Below are 21,609 nucleotides of genomic sequence, written 5' to 3'. Positions count from 1 at the left end.
AGTTCCACAGCGGAGATTGGAGTATCTGTCCATTGGACCACTTTAAGCCGTACACTCCACAGAGCTGGGCTTTACGGAAGAGTGGCCAGAAAAAAAGCCATTGCTTTAAGAAAAAACTAAGAATACACATTCGGTGTTCGCCAAAAGGCATGTGGGAGATTCCCAAACATATGGAAGAAGGTACTCTGGTCAGATGAGACAAATCTTGCTTTTTGGCCATCAAGGAAAACGCTGTGTCTGGCACAAATCCAACACCTCTCATCACCCCGAGAACACTATCCCCACAGTGAAGCATGGTGGTGACAGCATCATGCTGTGGGGATGTTTTTTCATTGGCAGGGACTGGGTACCTGGTCAGAATTGAAGGAAAGATGGATGGTGCTAAATACAGGGAATTTCTTGAGGGAAACCTGTTTCAGTCTTCCAGAGATTTGAGACTGGGACGGAGGTTCACCTTCCAGCAGGACAATGACCCTAAGCATACTGCTAAAGCAACACTCAGGTGGTTTAACAGGGAACATTTAAATGTCTTGGAATGGCCTAGTCAAAGCCCAGACCTCAATCCAATTGAGAATCTGTGGTATGACTTAAAGATTGCTGTACACCATCCAACTTGAAGGAGCCGGGGCAGTTTTGCCTTGACAAATGGGCAAAAATCCCAGTGACTAGATGTTCCAAGCTTATAGAGACATACCCCAAGAGACTTGCAACTGTAATGGCTGCAAAAGGTGGCTCGACAAAGTATTGACTTTGGGGGGGTGAATAGTTATGCATGCTCAAGTTTTCTGTTTATATTGTCTTGTTTCTTGTTTCACAATAAAAAATATTTTGCATCTTCAAAGTGGTGGGCATGTTGTGTAAATCAAATGATCCAAACCCCCAAAAATATATTTTTAATTCCAGGTTGTAAGGCAACAACAGGCAAAAAAAAATTGGTGGTGTGGTTGAGAAAGGCAAATTATTTTTTACAGTCAAATATTTGCTTTTCACTATTCCGTACATTCTTGGGTGCTAACTTTAACCCTGCGATATAAATCGTGTACACATACAGTAGCTATGTTTGTAGTACATTTTCCTTCTAAAGGGGTACAGAAAAGCAAGGCCTTGAGTTATTTCTCTCTTCCAACCAAAATGTAGTTTAACAAGTGCCCTGAAAGCACCCCCTTTTGCTGACAGAACTGCCTCCATTCGTCGGGGCACGGATTCTACAAGGTGTCAAAAGCGTTCCACAGGGACGTTGGCCCATTTTGACTCCAGTGCTTCCCACAGTTGTGTCAAGTTGGCTGGATGTCCTTTGGGTGGTGGACCATTCTTGATACACACAGGAAACTGTTGAGCGTGAAAAGCCCGTCAATGTTGTAGTTTGACACACTCACCTACTAGCATACCCTGTTCAAAGGCACATACGTCTTTTATCTTGCCCATTCACCCCTCTGAATGGCACACATACACAATCCATGTCTTAATTGTCTCAAGGCTTAAAAATCCTTATTTAACCTGTCTCTTCAACTTCATCTACACTGATTGAAGTAGATTTTACAGGTGACATCAATAAGGGACCATAGATTCACCTGGGCAGTTTATGTCATGTTTTGTGCACTCAGTGTATATAAAAACATGTCCATGCATCTAAATCTACAGTTGTCTGGATTTAAGCGCAATTAAGTCCAGGACTCTGCTCTATGTCTATGAAACATACAGTTAATGTAATATAGAACAATATAGGATGCATCTAACCACATGTCAGCTAGATAAAACCTAATAATGAAACCTATACATGGTGATGTTAGAGTAATGGAACTAGAGAAAATGCAAAACGGCACAACAGAAGGTATAGGCAGATGAGAAAGCATACAGACAACAAGCACAATGCAGCTGTTAGTATTCTGAAAGCTTGTAGGCCAACTTGGTCTCAGAGCATTTTGTATTATTCTGTACGTAAACCGAAACACTCTTTTATTTGTATTTATTTTATTTAACCTTTATTTAACTAGGAAAGTCAGTTAAAAACAAATTCTTATGTACAATGATGGCCTACCAGAAGGCAAAAGGCCTCCTGCAGGGACGGGGGCTGGGATAAAATAAAATAAATAATATAGGACAAAACACATCACAACAAGAGAGATACCATAACACTACATAAAGAGAGACCTAAGACAACAACATAGCATGGCAGCAACACATGAAAACACAGCATGGTAGCAACACAACATGACAACAACATGGTAGCAACACAACATGGCAGCAACACAACAAAATAGCAGCACAAAACATGGTACAAACATTATTGGACACAGACAACAGCACAGAGGGCAAGAAGTTAGAGACAACAATACATCACATGAAGCAGCCACAACTGTCAGTAAGAGTGTCCATGATTGAGTCTTTGAATGAAGAAATGGAGATAAAACGGTCCAATTTGAGTGTTTTTTACAGCTCGTTCCAGTCGCTAGCTGCAGAAAACTGAAAAGAGGAGCGAACCAGGGATGTGTGTGCCTTGGGGACCTTTAACAGAATGTGACTGGCAAAACAGGTGTTGTATGTGGAGGATGAGGGCTGCAGTAGGTATCTCAGAGAGGGGGAGTGAGGCCTTAGAGGGTTTTATAAATAAGCATCAACCAGTGGGTATTGCAATGTGTATACAGAGATGACCAGTTTACAGAGGAGTATAGAGTGCAGTGATGTGTCCTATAAGGAGCATTGGTGACCAATCTGATGGCCGAATGGTAAAGAACATCTAGCCCGCTCGAGAGCACTCTTACCTGACAATCTATAAATTACGTCTCCGTAATCTAGCATGGGTAGGATGGTCATCTGAATCAGGGTGAGTTTGGCTGCTGTGGTGAAAGAGGAGCGATTACGATAGAGGAAACCAAGTCTAGAATTAACCTTAGCCTGCAGCTTTGATATGTGCTGAGAGAAGGACAGTGCACCGTCCAGCCATACTCCCAAGTACTTTAGTGTGATATGTTACATTTTTTATGGTGTGTATTCACTTGTGGATGTCCAGCACCCATTTCGTATGTTATGTTACGAATTACAATTGTTATTATATGGTTACAAATTAAAAAAATGTACTATATTTTACGATTTAGCAAAACGTACAATATGTTATGAATTCTAGCTAGGTGGCTAACGGTAGCTAGGCTAAACGGTTAAGGCTAGGGAAAGGGTTAGCTAAAAGGGTTAAGATTAGGGGAAGGGTTAGCTAACACACTAAGTAGTTGCAAAGTATCTAAAAAGTAGTAGAAGTTGAAAGTTGCTAAGTAGCTAAAATGCTAAAGTTGTCCATGATGAGATTCGAACTTGCAACTTTTAGGTTCGCTAGACATTAGCATTATACGCCTACCCATCCACCCCTACCAACCACCATACTTTTATTTTTGCCTTAAGTAATGAAGTCTTATTTAACCATACTAAATTGAGTATCCCGGATTTAGCTTCATTATGTTACGTCTAGTCTATGAGACCAGGCTGTGTAGGCACAGGACAATGTCTTTAAGCCCAGTGTAATCAATCCCTATTAAAGAACTACAACATTTGAGCAACTGTAGCAACACAACCATATCCAGTTCTGGGATGTAATTGTACTGGATTTCAAAGTTAATTTGGTCCCACTTCCTTTGGATAGTGCCCCACAAATGATTTGTGAATGCCCAAAACTGACTATCAACAGACTTGCAGATTTCCTGTACGTGGTGATAACCGATGGCTTATGATCCTTATGGTGCAATGGACCAAAATTGGTAAAGTAAATGCAAGTCTGATGACATGCAGGAATTTATGTCACAGACATGTCACAGACATCTTAGAGATATTTTACCACTCAAAAAGTAGTTGTTGTGTTGTCTTTTGTTGTGTTATGTTGTTTTGTGTTTGTTTAGTAGGCCTACAGTAGTCTCATTTATCTTTTTAAAATCTGATTTTAACCCTAACCTAATGTTTTAGTATATATATATATTTTTACGATATATTGACTTTGTGGCTGTGGTAACTAGTTGAAACCTTTAAAAAGATAAATGGTAGAAATAGGCGTTTTTTTTTTTTACTTTGTGGCTGTGGTAATGAAGACACAGTTTTAGGATGCACGAGACAGAGGAGGTGTGACTGTCCAATAAAGCCCGACTTTTGGGATTTGTAGTCTCAAATTTAGGTCTCCATATCTATTTCTGTTGGACTGTTCCAGCAGTATCTATTTATCTCTCCCTCTCACTTCACTTTGTTCCCTCCCATTTAAGTGAACCCGAATTAGGTTCACTTAAATGGGAGGGTACTATGCATATCCACATAGCACACATGCATTAGTTTATTAAATGCCTTTGACTGATCTCCCTCTACCCAATGAAATCGCTCTTTGAAATTCGTTTTTTGGGCAACGGGATGGCTTTTCGCCAGCTCAGAGAAAGTGCCACGACTCCACACTCAGCGGCTATTCAGAAACAGTGAATATTGGTGGTCGGGGTAAGAGTTTCTTTGTAAAACAATTTGAGTAATTTAAAAAAAGAATAGGACATTGTCTTAACTGAGCGTAGTGTAAGGAACAGTTGTAACTCAGCCTCGTACGAATAGACAAATGCATGTCGGAAAATGAACTGATTATATTTCACGTTGAAAAAAATATATTCTTAACTTTGATTTCGGAACTATCGATGATACAATGTTGATTGATCTTTATATATATATATATTACATAGTCAAACCAAGTGACGATGTATTTTAATGGCTGTATTGATGGTATCGGGAAAGCCTTATTTCCTCGCTCATATACTTGAGTTAAAGGACTCAACATCAAACAAATTGAGATGCTGCGGTCAATGAGTGATCAATCAACGGGCTCTAATGATTGTTGTGGGCCGTCTCTGGGGGACACGTAGCTAAAGATACTACTGTACACTGGAGTTAAGTTTTCTTAACTAGGGCCAACGAAAACAAATTTCCCAGTTAAATGTATTTCGTGTGGAGGTGATGCCTGATGTTTTAAAATGAACAACTTTACAGAATGAGACTAGTATATAAAGTACGCTATTGTAGGCCTGCCTGTGGTGAAACGCCACATAAACCTATTCTGAATAATATTCTCAAACTTTTTTAAATTATTAATTGTCTAACTCTAATGGGTAGCATATTTGAGGTACTGTATGTTGTATGATGCCAATAAACTTTGTGAAACTGGCAAGTGGTCAAGTAAACTATGTGTAGAAACGTGAAAGCAACTGTACTCTTCTTGTTACATAACAAGGGGTTAATTGTCTGTAGACACGTAAGCCCTTCTACACACTCTGGAATTCAGCATTATCTACAGTTAGGGTAAATGTATGTAACGTTAGTGTATTTTGATACATTAGGCATTTTTACATTAGAATGATTAGCTACAGATTGTTACACCAGAATGTGATTTATCCAACAATTGTTGATATCCATTACTGGGAGTTCCAGGTTAGGTACTGTTTGGTGCAGTACAGGTCATTTTCGACCATTGATTGAAACAGGTAGGTCCACTCCCTAAGTGTCATGGGACTCAATTGTCTTGATCTAATGGAAGAATTGAAGTAATAAATATGGCGGCGTACGTATTGTTGGATTACTTCATGGAGCAACATTTTTATTTTAATAAGGGAGCATTTTCTAAATTCAACCCGACCATATGCAACTGGACAATGACATTTTAAAAGATGCATGTTTGATCGTGTCGAGAACGAAAATAGTATCGTTAAGGTTGGTCGAAAATTCTCTGTCCTACACGACACAGTACCTAAGCTGTAGCTCCCAGTAATGGATACCAACAATATTTGGTTAAATCGCATTATCTGGTGTAACAATCTGTAGCTAGAGAACGATGTGAAGGCTTTGGATACTTTTATTTACAGTTTTTTGTTGACATTTTACCTCATCAATATGGGCTACTGCATAATCACTGCACACCCACATTTTTGTTTTGTTTTAAAGCATCATTGGAGGAGTAGTTGCCCATTGCAAAACCAATTGTTTAGTGACCCTATTTATCTATAGGATAATGTTGATATAAATCAACTGTTTGCTCCTTTAGGAGTTTATTTCAGTTTGATTGAATGTCTCCCAATCACCTTGTCAAGTAATTTAAATTCAACACTAAAGCATTTTATCCTTAAGTATCTGTTTCAGAATGGATACCCAAATGCTTGTGTTCCATAAGATTGATACTATTGCTTTCTGATCTATTATGAGTATTTGACTATTGAAGAGAGGGAGAAAGCGTGTGTCTTTCACTCCTTTAGAGTCAGCATTTTTTCTTCACCTGAGGTCTTGTTTACGTCCCAAATGGAACCCTATTTCCTATGTAGTGCACTACTTTTGAACAGAGGGCCCTGGTCAACAGAGCACTACATAAGAACTAGGGTACCATTTGGTAGGCAGCCCTTATCTACTGTATTGAGTCAGCATTGCCTATGAGTGGCTGAAAGCTGACTCTTGAAGGAGTCCTTCTCTGGAATGGTTCCTAGTCTAGTAACTCATAGGGAATTTGTGCAGAGCAACTGCATACAGGTGTATCAAATGTATTTATATAGCCCTTCGTACATCAGCTGATATCTCAAAGTGCTGTACAGAAACCCAGCCTAAAACCCCAAACAGCAAGCAATGCAGGTGTAGAAGCACGGTGGCTAGGAAAAACTACCTAGAAAGGCCAAAACCTAGGAAGAAACCTAGAGAGGAACCAGGCTATGAGGGGTGGCCAGTCCTCTTCTGGCTGTGCCGGGTGGAGGTTATAACAGAACATGGCCAAGATGTTCAAATGTTCATAAATGACCAGCATGGTCAAATAATAATAATCACAGTAGTTGTCGAGGGTGCAGCAAGTCAGCACCTCAGGAGTAAATGTCAGTTGGCTTTTCATAGCCGATCATTAAGAGTATCTCTACCGCTCCTGCGGTCTCTGGAGAGTTGAAAACAGCAGGTCAGCACGTCCGGTGAACAGGTCAGGGTTCCATAGCCGCAGGCAGAAGAGTTGAAACTGGAGCAGCAGCACGGCCAGGTGGACTGGGGACGGCAAGGAGTCATCATGCCAGGTAGTCCTGAGGCATGATCCTAGGGCTCAGGTCCCCCAAGAGAGAATTAGAGAGAGCATACTTAAATTCACACAGGACACTGGGGAAATACTCCACATATAACAGATTGACCCTAGCCCCCCGACACAAACTACTGCAGCATAAATACTGGAGGCTGAGACAGGAGTGGTCAGGAGACACTGTGGCCCCATCCGATGATACCCCCGGACAGGGCCAAACAGGAAGAATATAACTCCACCCACTTTGCCAAAGCACAGCCCCCACACCACTAGAGGGGTAACTTCAACCACCAACTTACCATCCTGAAACAAGGCCGAGTATAGCCCACAAAGATCTCCGCCACAGCACAAACCATCCTCTGCAAACTGGAGACTGAGTGTGTGTTTTTTACATGAACGTAGATGGGGCGTGGGTATATGTGTCTTTTGAGGGGTTGCGTAACATGAGTTCTCTTGTGGGTGAAATGTTGCATGCTGAACTCTCAGTCCTCTGTGAGAAGAGCTTTTCTCAGACATCTGTTTTTCTTTAACCCTACTAGAAGTGCCATGCTACCAGCTCCTGAAATGGAGAGATTGTTATTTTTACCCAGCAACATTTGGTCCATCTTTACCAATGTAGTGACCGGAATGTGTGAGACGCATAGGCACGAGTGCATAGGCACTGGGCAAAAAAAATGTTTCCCTTTCCTCAAAGACTCTGACCAAAGCTGGGCCACTAAAACAAGAAAGCCTAACCCTAAACGATAAGAATCTGGTTACTGTTAGAAAATCCCAATAAATTAATCAATTGATAGATGACCATTAGTTTAGGTTGATAATCAATTACTTAAGTTTCAATAGTACGCAAATTGTTACAGATTCAGTAAAATGTATGATTATTGTAATTAGTGCCTTTCGTGTGTCAGTCTTCTCCTGTACCGCAGGGGACGAATAGCCTACTGGTATGAACTTCTCAAGTTCTGCGAGACACTCATGCGTGCCATCTCTACCCCTGCCTGTAATTTTCCTATTTGACTGATCATTGTAATATATTAGATCAGTGAGCCAGCCAACACATTTTTCTAAATGAATAAAGGCTTTTAAACATTATTGCACATGAAAGAAAAGGTCCCAGAAATGTTCTACATGCACAACTTTTTTCTCTCAAATTTTGTGCACTAATTTGTTGACAACACTGATAGTGAAGATGTTATCCTTTGCCAAGGTAATCCATATCAAGAAGCTGATTTAAACAGCCTTATCGTTACACAGGTGCACCTTGTGCTGTGGACAGAAAGGCCACTCTAAAATGTGCAGTTTTGTCACATAACACATAACAGATGTCTCAAGTTGAGGGAGCGTGCAATTGGCATGCTGACTGTGGGAATGTCCACCAGAGCTGTTGCCAGAGAATTGAATGTTCATTTCTCTACCATAAGCCGCCTCCAATGTCATTTTAGAGAATTTGGCATTACGTACAACCGCAGACCACCTGTAACCACGCCAGCCCAGGACCTCCACATCTGGCTTCTTCACCTGTGGAATCAACATAGGGGTGCACCCATGGCTGCGCCCCTGCCCAGTCATGTGAAATACGTAGATTAGGGCCTAATTCATTTATCTAAATTGACTGATTTCCTTATGAACTGTAACATGTTGCATTATTTTTGTTCAGTATAGAATTAAAGATCACATGGCCCTTCATTCTCCCAAGACCTCCCCCTCTAACCATCCCCCAACTTATTTTTTGTTTATTACTAGTTTAGTCATACAAGTAAGAAACAATTAAGTCATTCATCAAAGTTATAGTAAAGTATGTTTACTATTCAATTTCTAAACTAGTAAGTCAACCAAATGATACTCGAGTACTACATCCTGTAACCCCTGACATAGTGAACTCCCTGGCAGACTTATCATCTAACTCGCTCTCCTTGTAGTGGTTGCTGACGTTGACTCTGCGACTGCTCCCCTCCTGCCATACAAGACTCTGTCTGCTGTGAGCAGCATGACATTCAGCGAGGGAGAGACCCAAAGGCTCATCGAAGTGCTCAGTGACAAGGCTGGCCTCGACTCCTGGCAACTGGTACAGTATTCCTCTACAGAATGAGAGACTGACACACGCAAGCATTACAAACAGTGGCCTGTGGCCGAGTCACCTCTGCATTCCCTTTAGAAGAAATGCAGGCATACAGTGCATTCGGAAAGTATTCAGACCCATTGAATTTTTCCACATTTTGTTATTTCTAAAATGTATTAAATGTTTTTCTCATCAATCTATACACAGTACCCCATAATGACAGTGAAAATAGGTTTGTAGAAATGTTTGCAAATAAACATACCTTATTTACGTAAGTATTCAGACCATTTGCTATTATTCTTGAAATTGAGCTCAGGTACACCCTGTTTCCACAACTTGATTGGAGTCCACCTGTGGTAGATTCAATTGATTGGACATGATTTGGAAAGGCACACATCTGTCTATATAAGATCCCACAGTTGACAGTGCATGTCAGAGCAAAAACCAAGCCTTGAGGTTGAAGGAATTGTCCGTAGAGCTCCGAGACAGGATTGTCGAGGCACAGATCTGGGGAAGGGTGACACAATTCTGCAGCATTGAAGGTCCCCAAGCACACAGTGGCCTCCATCATTCTTAAATGGAAGAGGTTTGGAACCACCAAGACTCTTCCTAGAGCTGGCATCCCGGCCAAACTGAGCAATCGGGGAAGAAGAGTCTTGGTCAGGGAGGTGACTGAGAACCCGATGTTCATTCTGACAGAGCTCCAGAGTTCCTTAGTGAAGATGGGAGAACCTTCCAGGACAACCATCTCTGCAGCACGCCACCAATCAGGCCTTTATGGTAGTGGCCAGACAGAAGCCACTCCTCAGTAAAAGGCACATGACAGCCCGCTTGGAGTTTGCCAAAATAACCTAAAGGACTAATACCATGAGGAACACGATTCTCTGGTCTGATGAAACCAAGATTGAACTCTTTGGCCTGAATGCTAAGCGTCACATCTGGAGGAAACCTGGTGGTGGCAGCATCATGCTGTGGGGATGTTTTTCAGTGGCAGGGAGTGCGAGACTAGTCAGGATCGAGGGAAAGATGAACAAAGCATAGTACAGAGAGATCCTTGATGAAAACCTGCTCAGGACCTCAGACTGGGGCGACGGTTCAGCTTCCAACAGGACAACAACCATAAGCACACAGCCAAGTCAACGCCGGAGTGGCTTCAGACAAGTCTCTAAATGTCCTTGAGTGGCCCAGACTTGAACCTGATCAAACATCTTTGGAGAGACCTGAAAATATCAATGCTCAGGATGGAGTACTCCATCCTGAGAGACGCCCTCAATCCAACCTGACAGAGTTTGAGAGGATCTGCAGAGAAGAATGGGAGAAACTCCCCAAATACAGGTGTGCCAAGCTTGTGGCGTCATACCCAAGGAGACTCAAGGCTGTAATCGCTACCAAAGGTGCTTCAACAAAGTACTGAGTAAAGGGTTTGAATACTTATGTAAGTAATATTTCAGTTTTTTTGTTTTTGCATATAGGTAAGAAAGAAAAAAAATGTGTAATACAATTTAGAATAAGGCTGTAACGTAACACAATGTGGAAAAAGTCAAGGGGTCTGAATACATTCCCAATGCACTGTATACATGCATAAATAAAGAGGACCAGGCGTTTTCTGAGACAAGATTGAGAAACCTTGGTTACGGTTAAAATGACTCGGACATGATTGTGCATGATGGAATATTTTTTTGGTCAAACAGTCATACACACACTTCTAAACTGCAGACACCTTTGAATTATTTAAGCACAGCAACAAGTAATAAAGAACACTAGCATTTCACACTTGTTAACAAATTAATTTAATATTGTAAGTTTTACACCCTTAACATTGAATCATTCTAGTAGTTTTGGAAACGCCTTTGTTCTGATATTTCCCAACAGAGGTTATTTTGTCCGTAAAAGCCCAAGGGTCCATCCCAATAAAATCGTATTTTTCCTGAAGTGTACACAAATCTAAAAGCATTGGATTGTTGGAGGGATGGGCTACTGGGTATTTCCACTTTATTTCTTATACCAGTAATGTCCTTTCAAATCAGTGAAAGGAAATAAACAAGTGCACACTTTGGGAGGAAGGAGAGATCATTGGGTAAACCAACATCCTACTGACTTCCAGGCACAGGGTACAAACAATGCCATAATACGCTTTGTTCGACTAATGAAATGCATGATGATAAGTTGATGAATTGAATTGTTGGGCTAGGTAGCATCTTAAACAGGTCTTGGCCTCAGTGCAGTAGGCCAGGATTTGGTAGCTGGTGCTTACAGTAAGTATCTCCCTGCGGTATTTATGCCACTGGCTCACACTGCCTGTTGGAACACTCAGGAGAAACAGATTAACAAAACAAAAAAAAGGGTAAAACAAAAATGTGCACCACAGGATTGGTGGAACACCAACTTTAGCCAAGTGTTTTTCACTGTCACTAACAATCCCCGATGCCAACACAGGAGCTGAGCGCAGAGAAATCGAAGATGGCGACGGTCAAGAGAAATCGAAGATGGCGACGGTCAAGACCCATCTGAGCTCGGAGTTGAGTGCTCACACTCAGGAGATAACTGCCCTCCAGGCTCGCATGCAGGCCTCTTACCAGGACCACGTGGCTGAGAGCCAGCAGCTCAATCTCAAGGTCAGAGTTCACTACCCCATAAACGTCAGGGTTGTGTTCAGGAGGGGTGATTTAACGTACTGAACAGTCCAGACAGAAATTCAATGAATAGAGCTGACTTGAGTCCTGACTCCGCATCAGAGGCATGTGTTTCCATCTGAACGTTCCACAATGTTCTCGTGCCTGACTGAATGTGGAGCTGCTGCTACCACTACTTCCTTTTTGTGATATTGACAGCAGCCTCTGAATTTGACAGTAGTAAGGTATTGTGACCCCTAGGTAAAAATGTGTTGGACTTGTTTATAAAAGTACAAGGCAGACAAGACGATAAAAATAAACTTAACGGTCAGCACAAAAATGAACTTTTTCTTTGTTAACACCCCCATACAGATAGCGAGACTGCAGGAACAGCTGGACAATGGCCCCGTTGTTCAGATGGCCTGCTTGCAGTAGGAGAACTCCATCCTGAGAGACGCCCTCAACCAGGCCACCAGCCTGTCCGAGAGCAAGTAGATGGGGAAATAAACAATACTACTCCTATTCTCTATTCTATGGGGAAATCTTGAGTTTTGTTCATTGGGCACCCAATGTAATTTTTTAAATTTATTTATAATAATTTTGAAATGGAGTGGAACTGCCTGGGCTTTCCCCAATAAGAAATAGGAATTTTCTTTTGTTGAAACATTCTGCTATGGTGTGCCCTAATGAACACAACCCAGGTGTGGTCTACTCTTTAAAATGCCCTTTTCCCAATTCGACTTAACTTGATTCCTTATCTCCTCTCTCCCTGCCACCATCTTCTTAGTCTTGAGGAGGCGGAAAGGAGACAGGACTTGAGGAATCAAGGAAATCTGAATTGAGAGAGGCGAAAAAATGTCAGTGTCTTTGGATGCTGTAGCCTCAGTAGTAATCCAACTTGAATAACACATTCAAGATGTCCAGCACTCACAAGTAGACTGTTAGACTGCTTTCATTACAAAGAACTCTAAGAGATATTGTACCTGCAAGCTCTGGCCATAATTTTCATTCAAGTACAGGGTTTCCCAGAGTGTGCACATGTTTGATTTAGCCCAAGATTAAAACACCTGATTCAACTCATCAAGGGGTGAGAATTAGTTCATTTCTAGCATTTAATTCCCTAATACAACTGAAACATGAAGTAATAGGTTTGTTGTTTTTTTGTTCATAAGACAGTTATAAACTCATTAAGATATATAATTGTCTTTGGGTTGTAAAATCATAGATTGTGTCTGAAAATCTACACTTGAAGCTGTGTTGAGACAGGACTGAAGCCCTGCAGACTGACAATGAGCACAGGAAGGCCCTGGAGGCCAAAGTGGCAGCTGCAGAGGAGCAACTTGCCCAGTTCCAGGTGAGCGGAGGAGGATGAAGTTGCCCCCCCCCTTTTGCTTTAGTCAATTCAGTTCTACTGTACCAGTGCACTACATAAGAACATGGGTGTCCATTTATTTGGGACTAAGGTCAGTCAGTTTTAATCATGAACAGATGTGGACAACTGAGGTGTGTTCAGTAGGGAGAAAATGTAGTGAAATATGGAGGTAATACCTAAAATGTGTTGCATAAGAACAGATATTTGTGTTTTCTGTTCTCTGTTTTGCTACAGTGTGCCTTACTAACTTTATTCATACATCTTTTAGAATTTCACTTGCCCTGTTTCTATACTTGTAAAATTATGGCTTGGATTCCAGTCTTTGTGCTTTAGCCAACTCCTATCGTTGTAATGCCAAACACAACAACTGAGTTGACTGAGCAGGCACAGGCTACCAACTAATCTACTACTACAATCTACTTAACCCCCCAGAGTCGATTTCCGTGCCCCCGCGGAAATCAAATTAGCATAATAAAAAGATCTGGTAACACTTGTCATAACAGCTGACATAACTTGTCATAACAGCTGACATAATATTGTCATAACACCGTCATGACCCATATATTTACACCTGTTGTGACATATATTGTTATTTAATGCATGGTTATGACACCTAATTAAATGTCAGTTTCTGCCAATAAGTTTCCTTTCATTTGAAAGTTTGTTAAATCCTTTGTTGTAATGAATTCTTTAGTTTTTTTCCATTCATATTTTAAATAATTTGTAGATAAAACTGACACTGTCATGAAATATTATGACCATTCTGTGTCACTTTACTTTGTCATAAAGTGTATTTTCTTAAACCATGTCAAGAAGCATTATGACCATCATAGGCCTATCTGGCATATATGATTATCACGTACATGCTCTTATATCAGTCATCAGTCAAAAAGAGGGTGTCTTGTCCTGCTCCTGAAATCTACTCCTGCATTCATTCCAGTCATCAGCAACAGAACATTGGGATAGATGCATGTCTGACCCCAATGTGTGCGCAATTACAATGATAATTTAATATGGTACATTTTATTTAAATGTTGTGTGTGTGTGTGTATATATAACAAACATACTGTTGACACGTAGACTATGGTGTAATGCCATGTTTTGCCTTGTGTGGTAGGTTTTGTGGGTTGTGACACTCATAACCAGCCATAAAATAACACTATGTATGTCACAACAGGTCTAAATATGTTATGACCATTATTATAACAGGTTGTCAGCTGTCATGACATACAACGGGTGGGTCTAATCTGGAATGCTGATTGAAACCGCATTAAATCCGGTGTCTTGTCCACAAATTACCACAGGCATTTTAACGTCATAGATTTAGCCGATCTACTCTGTTCCATCTGACTGCGCAATCCACTGTCTCATCAATTAATCCGCTACAAGACCATGGTGCTTGCCTACGGAGCTGTGAGGGGAACGGTACCTTCAGGCTCTGATCAGGCCCTACACCCAAACAAGGGCACTGCGTTCATCCACCTCTGGCCTGCTCGCCTCCCTACCTCTGAGGAAGTACAGTTCCCGCTCAGCCCAGTCAAAACTGTTCGCTGCTCTGGCACCCCAATGGTGGAACAAACTCCCTCACGACGCCAGGTCAGCGGAGTCAATCACCACCTTCCGGAGACACCTGAAACCCCACCTCTTTAAGGAAGACCTAGGATAGGAGAAAGTAATCCTTCTAACCCCCCCCCCCCCCCCCTTAAAAGAGTTAGATGCACTATTGTAAAGTGGTTGTTCCACTGGATATCATAAGGTGAATGCACCAATTTGTAAGTCGCTCTGGATAAGAGCGTCTGCTAAATGACTTAAATGTAATGTTAAATGTCATCAGCCCAGCCAGGCAATTTATAAAATTGATCTCCACTATAAAAGCATCTAGGCATTATCTCAACGGCCAGCTGCTGTCTCATCTCTTCCTCCAGTTTGCAACTTGTTTGTAGCCTGCTCCAGCTGGGTTTGGACCTGAGAAAATACACACGCACACTGGTCAGTCGAATCAGCCTGACAGGATGCTCTCGATTGTGCATCTGTAGAAGTTTGTGTGCTTTTGGTGACAAGCCGAATTTCTTCAGCCTCCTGAGGTTGAAAAGGCGCTGCTGCGCCTTCACAACGCTGTCTGTGTGGATGGACCAATTCAGTTTGTCCGTGATGTGTACGCCGAGGAACTTAAAACTTACTACCCTCTCCACTACTGTCCCATCGATGTGGGTAGGGGGGTGCTCCCTCTGCTGTTTCCTGAAGTCCACAATCATCTCCTTTGTTTTGTTGCAAATTAACTTGTTCTCAACTAGCCTACCTGGTTAAATAAAGGTGAAGTTAAAAAAAATTGGCTTATGAAAAATATCTGATCTTGTATCAGTGGTTAGTGGTCACTTCTACCAACTGTATTGCGCCCTTAGTGTGGGCAATGATCAACAAGGCTCTTTGGCCTCTTTGAACAGCAGTCTGAGTTCAGAAGGGCACAACGATATGGAATATTCTGATAGGACATTGTGTAGAGTTAATGCAATGTTCAGTATACCAAGTGAAGCACCCTCCTGAGTGCGACCCAGGGCTTTGGGTGCGTCCCAATATTTCTTTCTACCTGAAGTGCGCATTTGTTCACTACATCCTACAAATCTAAAAGCATTGGCTAGTGGTAGTATCTACCATATTTCTTATTCCAGTCATTTCAAATCAGTGAAGGGAAGTGAACAAGTGTACACTTTAGGAGAAAGGAGAGATAATTGGAGCATTGGGACAATGTCTGTGTGTTGAGCAGCAGATTGCTTCCTGTTGTAGGTCAGACAGCAGCTGATCGAGATGACAGCGCATGTGCAGAGCCAGGAGGCCTCCGAGTCCACACAGGTCATGGTGCCTGGCCGACGGGGTGCACCCTGCAGAAGCTTGCCGAGAACTATCAGACTCAGAATGTATTCATCGAATTGACTAAAAGCCGCAATCCGAATGGAAACGATAAGCACTGCGTAATTTTCTAATTTGTGGTGCTCCATCTTAATTTGAGTGTAATATCCCTTTAAGCACTAGGCTAGGGCACCCTACCAATTTAGTGTTCACTCGCAAACCGTTCAGTTACATATTAGAGACCAATCTGTATATAAATAATGGTCTGCATGGCACACTAATTATGCCCTTATACAATTAAATAATATTTCATATTTTCAGTTATTTATTATGCCAAATATTTGACTTCATTCAAATCCGAGGCAGCAGAATCCAGTGTAAAAACTATTCCACACCTGATCTATTCAGTCTGATACTTCTCAAAGGCAGCAGCTTTTGCTATACGCTAACCACATTATGTGCGTTATAAAATGTTTTATAGCAACTAAAAGCCTATTTTTAACTCTAGTTCACTTCTTTGCACGAACCTGTATGCGTGTGTGTTTGCAAGTCCCTCGCTTATTGAGTTGACATTGGAGATGTGCTATGCTCTGAAGCGCTGCACCAGTGGCTGTTGTAATATAATTTTGGGGTGGAACGGCAAAACGCTAACACCCTTCTAATGTATTTTTCAAATATCCAGAGCTCAGTAGTGAGTGAGGTTGATGCTTGTTTGGTACATTGCGTGACGGACCACTTTGGAAGACCAGCGCAGCTTGTTTCACCTGAACCAGAAACTGCCCTTTAGGTGTCTACATGTTCTAACCTAACTGTTTGGGAGACCCTCTGCACACTTTGGATGGGTAGCCATTTGATTAGGTGTTCAGGAGTTGTATGGCTTGGGGGTAGAAACTCTTAAGAATCCTCTTGGACCTAGACTTGGCGCTCCAGTACAGCTTGCGTGCAGTAGCTGAGAGAACAGTCTGACTAGGGTGGCTGGAGTCTTTGACAATTTTTAGGGCCTTCCTCTGACACTGCCTGGTGGAAAGCCTTCCCAGAAGAGTGGAGGCTGTTATCGCAGCAAGGGGGGACGACAAACTCCACATTAATATTAATGAACATACTGTTCATGTAGTGTACCTTTTTTAAGGTGCATAGAGGGCTTTGCAGGTGTGGTTCCCTTGCGCACGCTGAATAAATGTAATTCAACCGCTGAACCCCCCCCCCCCCCCACTTGCTCGCCAACAGATTTTCTCATGGAGTTTTCATTCAATAGGTTTTTCAGTACATTTATCTTAAGCCATCCCTTTAAATATAGTGTACCTTTTTTTAGTTTGAATTTGAGAGAATGGGTTCAAAATATTTGGGTTCAATGAAAGAAAGACCTCTAAATATATGCATTTTCATTTCTGTTTCTGCACCAATTGGTGATTAAATAATACTCTGATCTTGCGGCTTATTTAGGTTTATGAGTCAAATGTGTTTGGAGACCCTTTACGCAAGAAAGAAATACTGGTTTGATTCATTCTAAAAATGTTCCGTTCTTTAACCCATGGTTATGTTTGAAGATTAGTGTACAAAGAATTATAATGGGGAGAATAGAGTAAAACAGTATCTATTGCCTGCACTAGCCATGGAATTATGTGATAATACAGCCAAGTATTGCGCCATGCGTCGGTTTCAGACTGTTATGACTTGGTCTGCGCTCCTCCATAATGATTGAATTAGCCCATCCCTTTATTTTTATATATGATTTAACTATTACTCATGATCCTCAGCAACAACCACATGGCCATGACGCCATTGACAGAGGAAGCAAATGAAGTATAACAAAACAATGTAATTAAATGGAATGTGGTCTATACAAAAAAAAGGTAGTTCCCTAAGACGAGGCGGCGAGTTCGCCTGTAGTTCCCTCCAGGCGAGCTTCAATGCCATACAACTCTCCTTCCGTGGCCTCCAACTGCTCTTAAATACAAGTAAAACCAAATGCATGCTCTTCAACCGATCGCTGCCTGCTCCTGCCCGCCTGTCCAACATCACTACTTTGGACGGCTCTGACTTAGAATATGTGGACACCTACAAATACCTAGGTGTCTGGTTAGACTGTAAACTCTCCTTCCAGACTCACATCAAACATCTCCAATCCAAAGTCAAATCTAGAATTGGCTTCCTATTCCGCAACAAAGCATCCTTTACTCATGCTGCCAAACATACCCTTGTAAAACTGACCATCCTACCAATCCTCGACTTCGGTGATGTCATTTACAAAATAGCCTCCAAAACCCTACTCAATAAATTGGATGCAGTCTATCACAGTGCCATCCGTTTTGTCACCAAAGCCCCATATACTACCCACCACTGCGACCTGTACACTCTCGTTGGCTGGCCCTCGCTTCATACTCGTCGCCAAACCCACTGGTTCCAGGTCATCTACAAGACCCTGCTAGGTAAAGTCCCCCCTTATCTCAGCTCGCTGGTCACCATAGCAGCACCTACCTGTAGCACGCGCTCCAGCAGGTATATCTCTCTAGTCACCCCCAAAACCAATTCTTCTTTTGGACGCCTCTCCTTCCAGTTCTCTGCTGCCAATGACTGGAACGAACTACAAAAATCTCTGAAACTGGAAACACCTATCTCCCTCACTAGCTTTAAGCACCAGCTGTCAGAGCAGCTCATAGATTACTGCACCTGTATATAACCCATCTACAATTTAGCCCAAACAACTACCTCTTTACCTACTGTATTTATTTATTAATTTATTTTGCTCCTTTGCACCCCATTATTTCTGTCTCTACTTTGCACTTTCTTCCACTGCAAACCAACCATTCCATTGTTTTTTTAGTTTTTATTTTACTTGCTGTGTTGTACTCACTTCGCCTCCATGGCCTTTTATATTTTTATTTATTTATACATATATTTGTTTGCCTTCACCTCCCTTATCTCACCTCACTTGCTCACATTGTATATAGACTTATTTTTTTTTCCACTGTATTATTGACTATATGTTTGTTTTACTCCATGTGTAACTATGTGTTGTTGTATGTGTCGAACTGCTTTGCTTTATCTTGGCCAGGTCGCAATTGTAAATGAGAACGTGTTCTCAATTTGCCTACCTGGTTAAATAAAGGTTAAATAAATAAATAAATAAATAAATAAAAAAGACCTTATACATGTTTCCTTGGCGTAAAGGGGGTGGGATTAAGGTAAGGTCAGAATATGGTGTATCTGTAGACACACCTCTGCCACACCACCATTTATTCGAAAAGTTCCCCTAAAAAGGGAAATGCAATCCATTTACGCACACTTAACTCTGATCGGAATCGGGGCCCTAGGTGATTAGGAAGGGCTGAAGTAGCACTTGAATAGATTGAGACACGTTATGGGGTGTTTCCCGGACCCAGAACAAGCCCCTGTCCTGGACTAAAAGGCACTTTCAATGGAGATTCTCAATTGGGAATATTATTTAGACACAGGACTCGGCATAATCTGTTTCTGGCAAACTGACCTCAAGGGTTGGATAATTTCAACATAAAACAACTTTTTTTTGCTGCACATTTCAATTTCGATATCATACCAAGTATTTATCAGGCTACTATTGCCGATATCAATACCATTGGATTAAAAATGCATGAATACTGAAGAAACACACCTGCAAATACACCAATGCTTAAATCAAGAGAAAGTGAGCAGAGTATCGATACCAGAACATATCAGTTTGATTTGGCAGTATCGATATTTTGGTATACTGTACATACGCCCATCCCTAGTTGTCGGAATTCAAGCAGTGGTTTAGACTTGTTATTTCCCTCGTTAATATTTATCAGATGGTCTGTATATGTTTCTGGACAGTGATTATTCAAAGTGCTATTTGTTTTTGGTACTTTCTCTCCACCAGGAGGAGCCCGAGCAACCAAAGGAAGGGACATTCGTCGAAGACCGAATGAATATCCCACAACTTGCCAAAATGCTTTAATTATTTTACTTATTCCTTTTTTCCACTCTTTTCTCATGTACAGTAGTTTGTAGTCAAATTATAGTTTTGTAAATGGATGTGGATTTCAGAAACGTTTAATATTGTATGCCTTTTTGTTATGTTGGAACCAACAATTAATTGAGTCTCTGGCTGTGTCAAACTTCAGTTTATTTGTCCTGACATTCCTAGAACACCCAGTGGTTCAGTGTTATTGATAAGGGGAATTGTCTGTGCGTTAAATGTGCAGCAACTAGTGCAATAACTTTCTTGTCCTTTTGCCTGTCCTTTGTATGACATTGAAAAGGGAGGTGATTTCATGGTACGCAGATGCAAAACAATGTAGGGGGCTGCTGACAAATGTGAGAATTTGTAACAAATGAACTGTAGATCTATTTGGGTTGGTGGGTGTATTACTGTTTTTAGCACAAATGCATTATTGAGAAGAGGAGTTATTTGTGACAAACACAATATGCAGTTGTACTATATGTTCAAGGGGAAGTTGAGGATTTTACAACTTGATGTTAGATCAGAGGTGTTGGATCTGGCCCATGGGGAGGGGTCCAATCTGGACTGCAGGTGATCTGAGAAATCATTAAAACATTTTACACCTAAAATAATGGAGACTGTAGTTCCCACAGATGGGTAGTAATGGATTAAGTGTAACATGATTTTAAATGTACTGTAATGATCAAACCAGATTCCCCCAAAAATGTAATGTAATTTGCTTAGTTACATTCTTACATGTTGGATTACTTTGAAACAAATTTGATAACTATCATTGAGTGGACCCTCAAGACTTCTCACATGTTCTCAACTCAGATTCTATTGTCTTGCTGATCATCCACCAAGGGTGGATGATGTCTTTTTGTATTCAAACTGGTTGAGTGAATAGATAAGGCTTCCAAAACAAGTACACCTGGCACACTGGTCAATCAGACAGTTGTCTAGACTCCACATGGGATTGTTAACTATGCTTAGAACAATGGTTTAAACCAGTGTTGATTTTTAGCATGTAAATCTTGGTGGGTCAAAAACATAACTGTGGGATGCATGTCAGCAAAGCCACTAAACTATACATTAATTGCACTATACCACTGCTACACCTGGCTATCAGCGAAGCCTTGTCTGGCAGCAAAACAGTTAATTCAGCCTCTTTAACTACCTTGTAAGAAAAACAGCTGATATGGCTGACTTACCTAAACAAATGTGGTTTCTACTGACAATTGATGTGCAAACTTGCTATGTATAATAAGGGGACGACAAGTGGATAAGAGGCAATCCGTAATTTCAATTAAGACATGGGGAAACAGTGTTTAAACACTTTACAATGAAGATCTGTGAAGTTAATTGGATTTTTACGAATTATCTTTGAAAGACAGGGTCCTGAAAAAGGGTCGTACATTTTTTTTGCTGAGTTTAGATAATTTTTGGTATCGATCTAATGGTATCGAATGGTTGTGTTCCAAGCGGAAGTGTCTGCAATTTGTCTTTTTTTAAAGTTGTGCTGACAATATCTGAGAACTTAGACAAAAAATACAACTTTTTATAAATGTTATTACAACTACATGTCAGAAAAGTATATTTTCATGAGTTGGATTGGAGTGTATATAGTTTTCTACCAGTACATGAACATATTTTCAGAATAAAAATGATTAAGCAATTACCATGTTTACATAAGTCAAAATTGACAGCACAAATATCTACTCTATGCGACAATCTGGTGCT

The 21,609-nt window shown here is 41.1% G+C and overlaps 1 long non-coding RNA gene across 1 annotated transcript; it reads left to right on the top strand.

Annotated features, from left to right (window-relative positions):
• The first annotated feature begins 4,234 nt into the window (after positions 1 to 4,234).
• On the top strand, positions 4,235 to 21,376 carry LOC139566983 (uncharacterized). Its single transcript, XR_011673195.1, has 5 exons — positions 4,235 to 4,461; positions 8,959 to 9,104; positions 11,535 to 11,713; positions 12,083 to 13,064; positions 19,807 to 21,376. It is a non-coding gene; the product is annotated as an uncharacterized lncRNA (long non-coding RNA).
• Positions 21,377 to 21,609: the final 233 nt, after the last annotated feature.

This window comes from Salvelinus alpinus, unplaced genomic scaffold (genome assembly GCF_045679555.1).
Source record: "Salvelinus alpinus unplaced genomic scaffold, SLU_Salpinus.1 scaffold_40, whole genome shotgun sequence".
In the NCBI taxonomy this organism is placed as follows: domain Eukaryota; kingdom Metazoa; phylum Chordata; class Actinopteri; order Salmoniformes; family Salmonidae; genus Salvelinus; species Salvelinus alpinus.
Note: the sequence above shows the minus strand (reverse complement) of the source record. Positions and strands in the feature narration are given on the sequence as shown.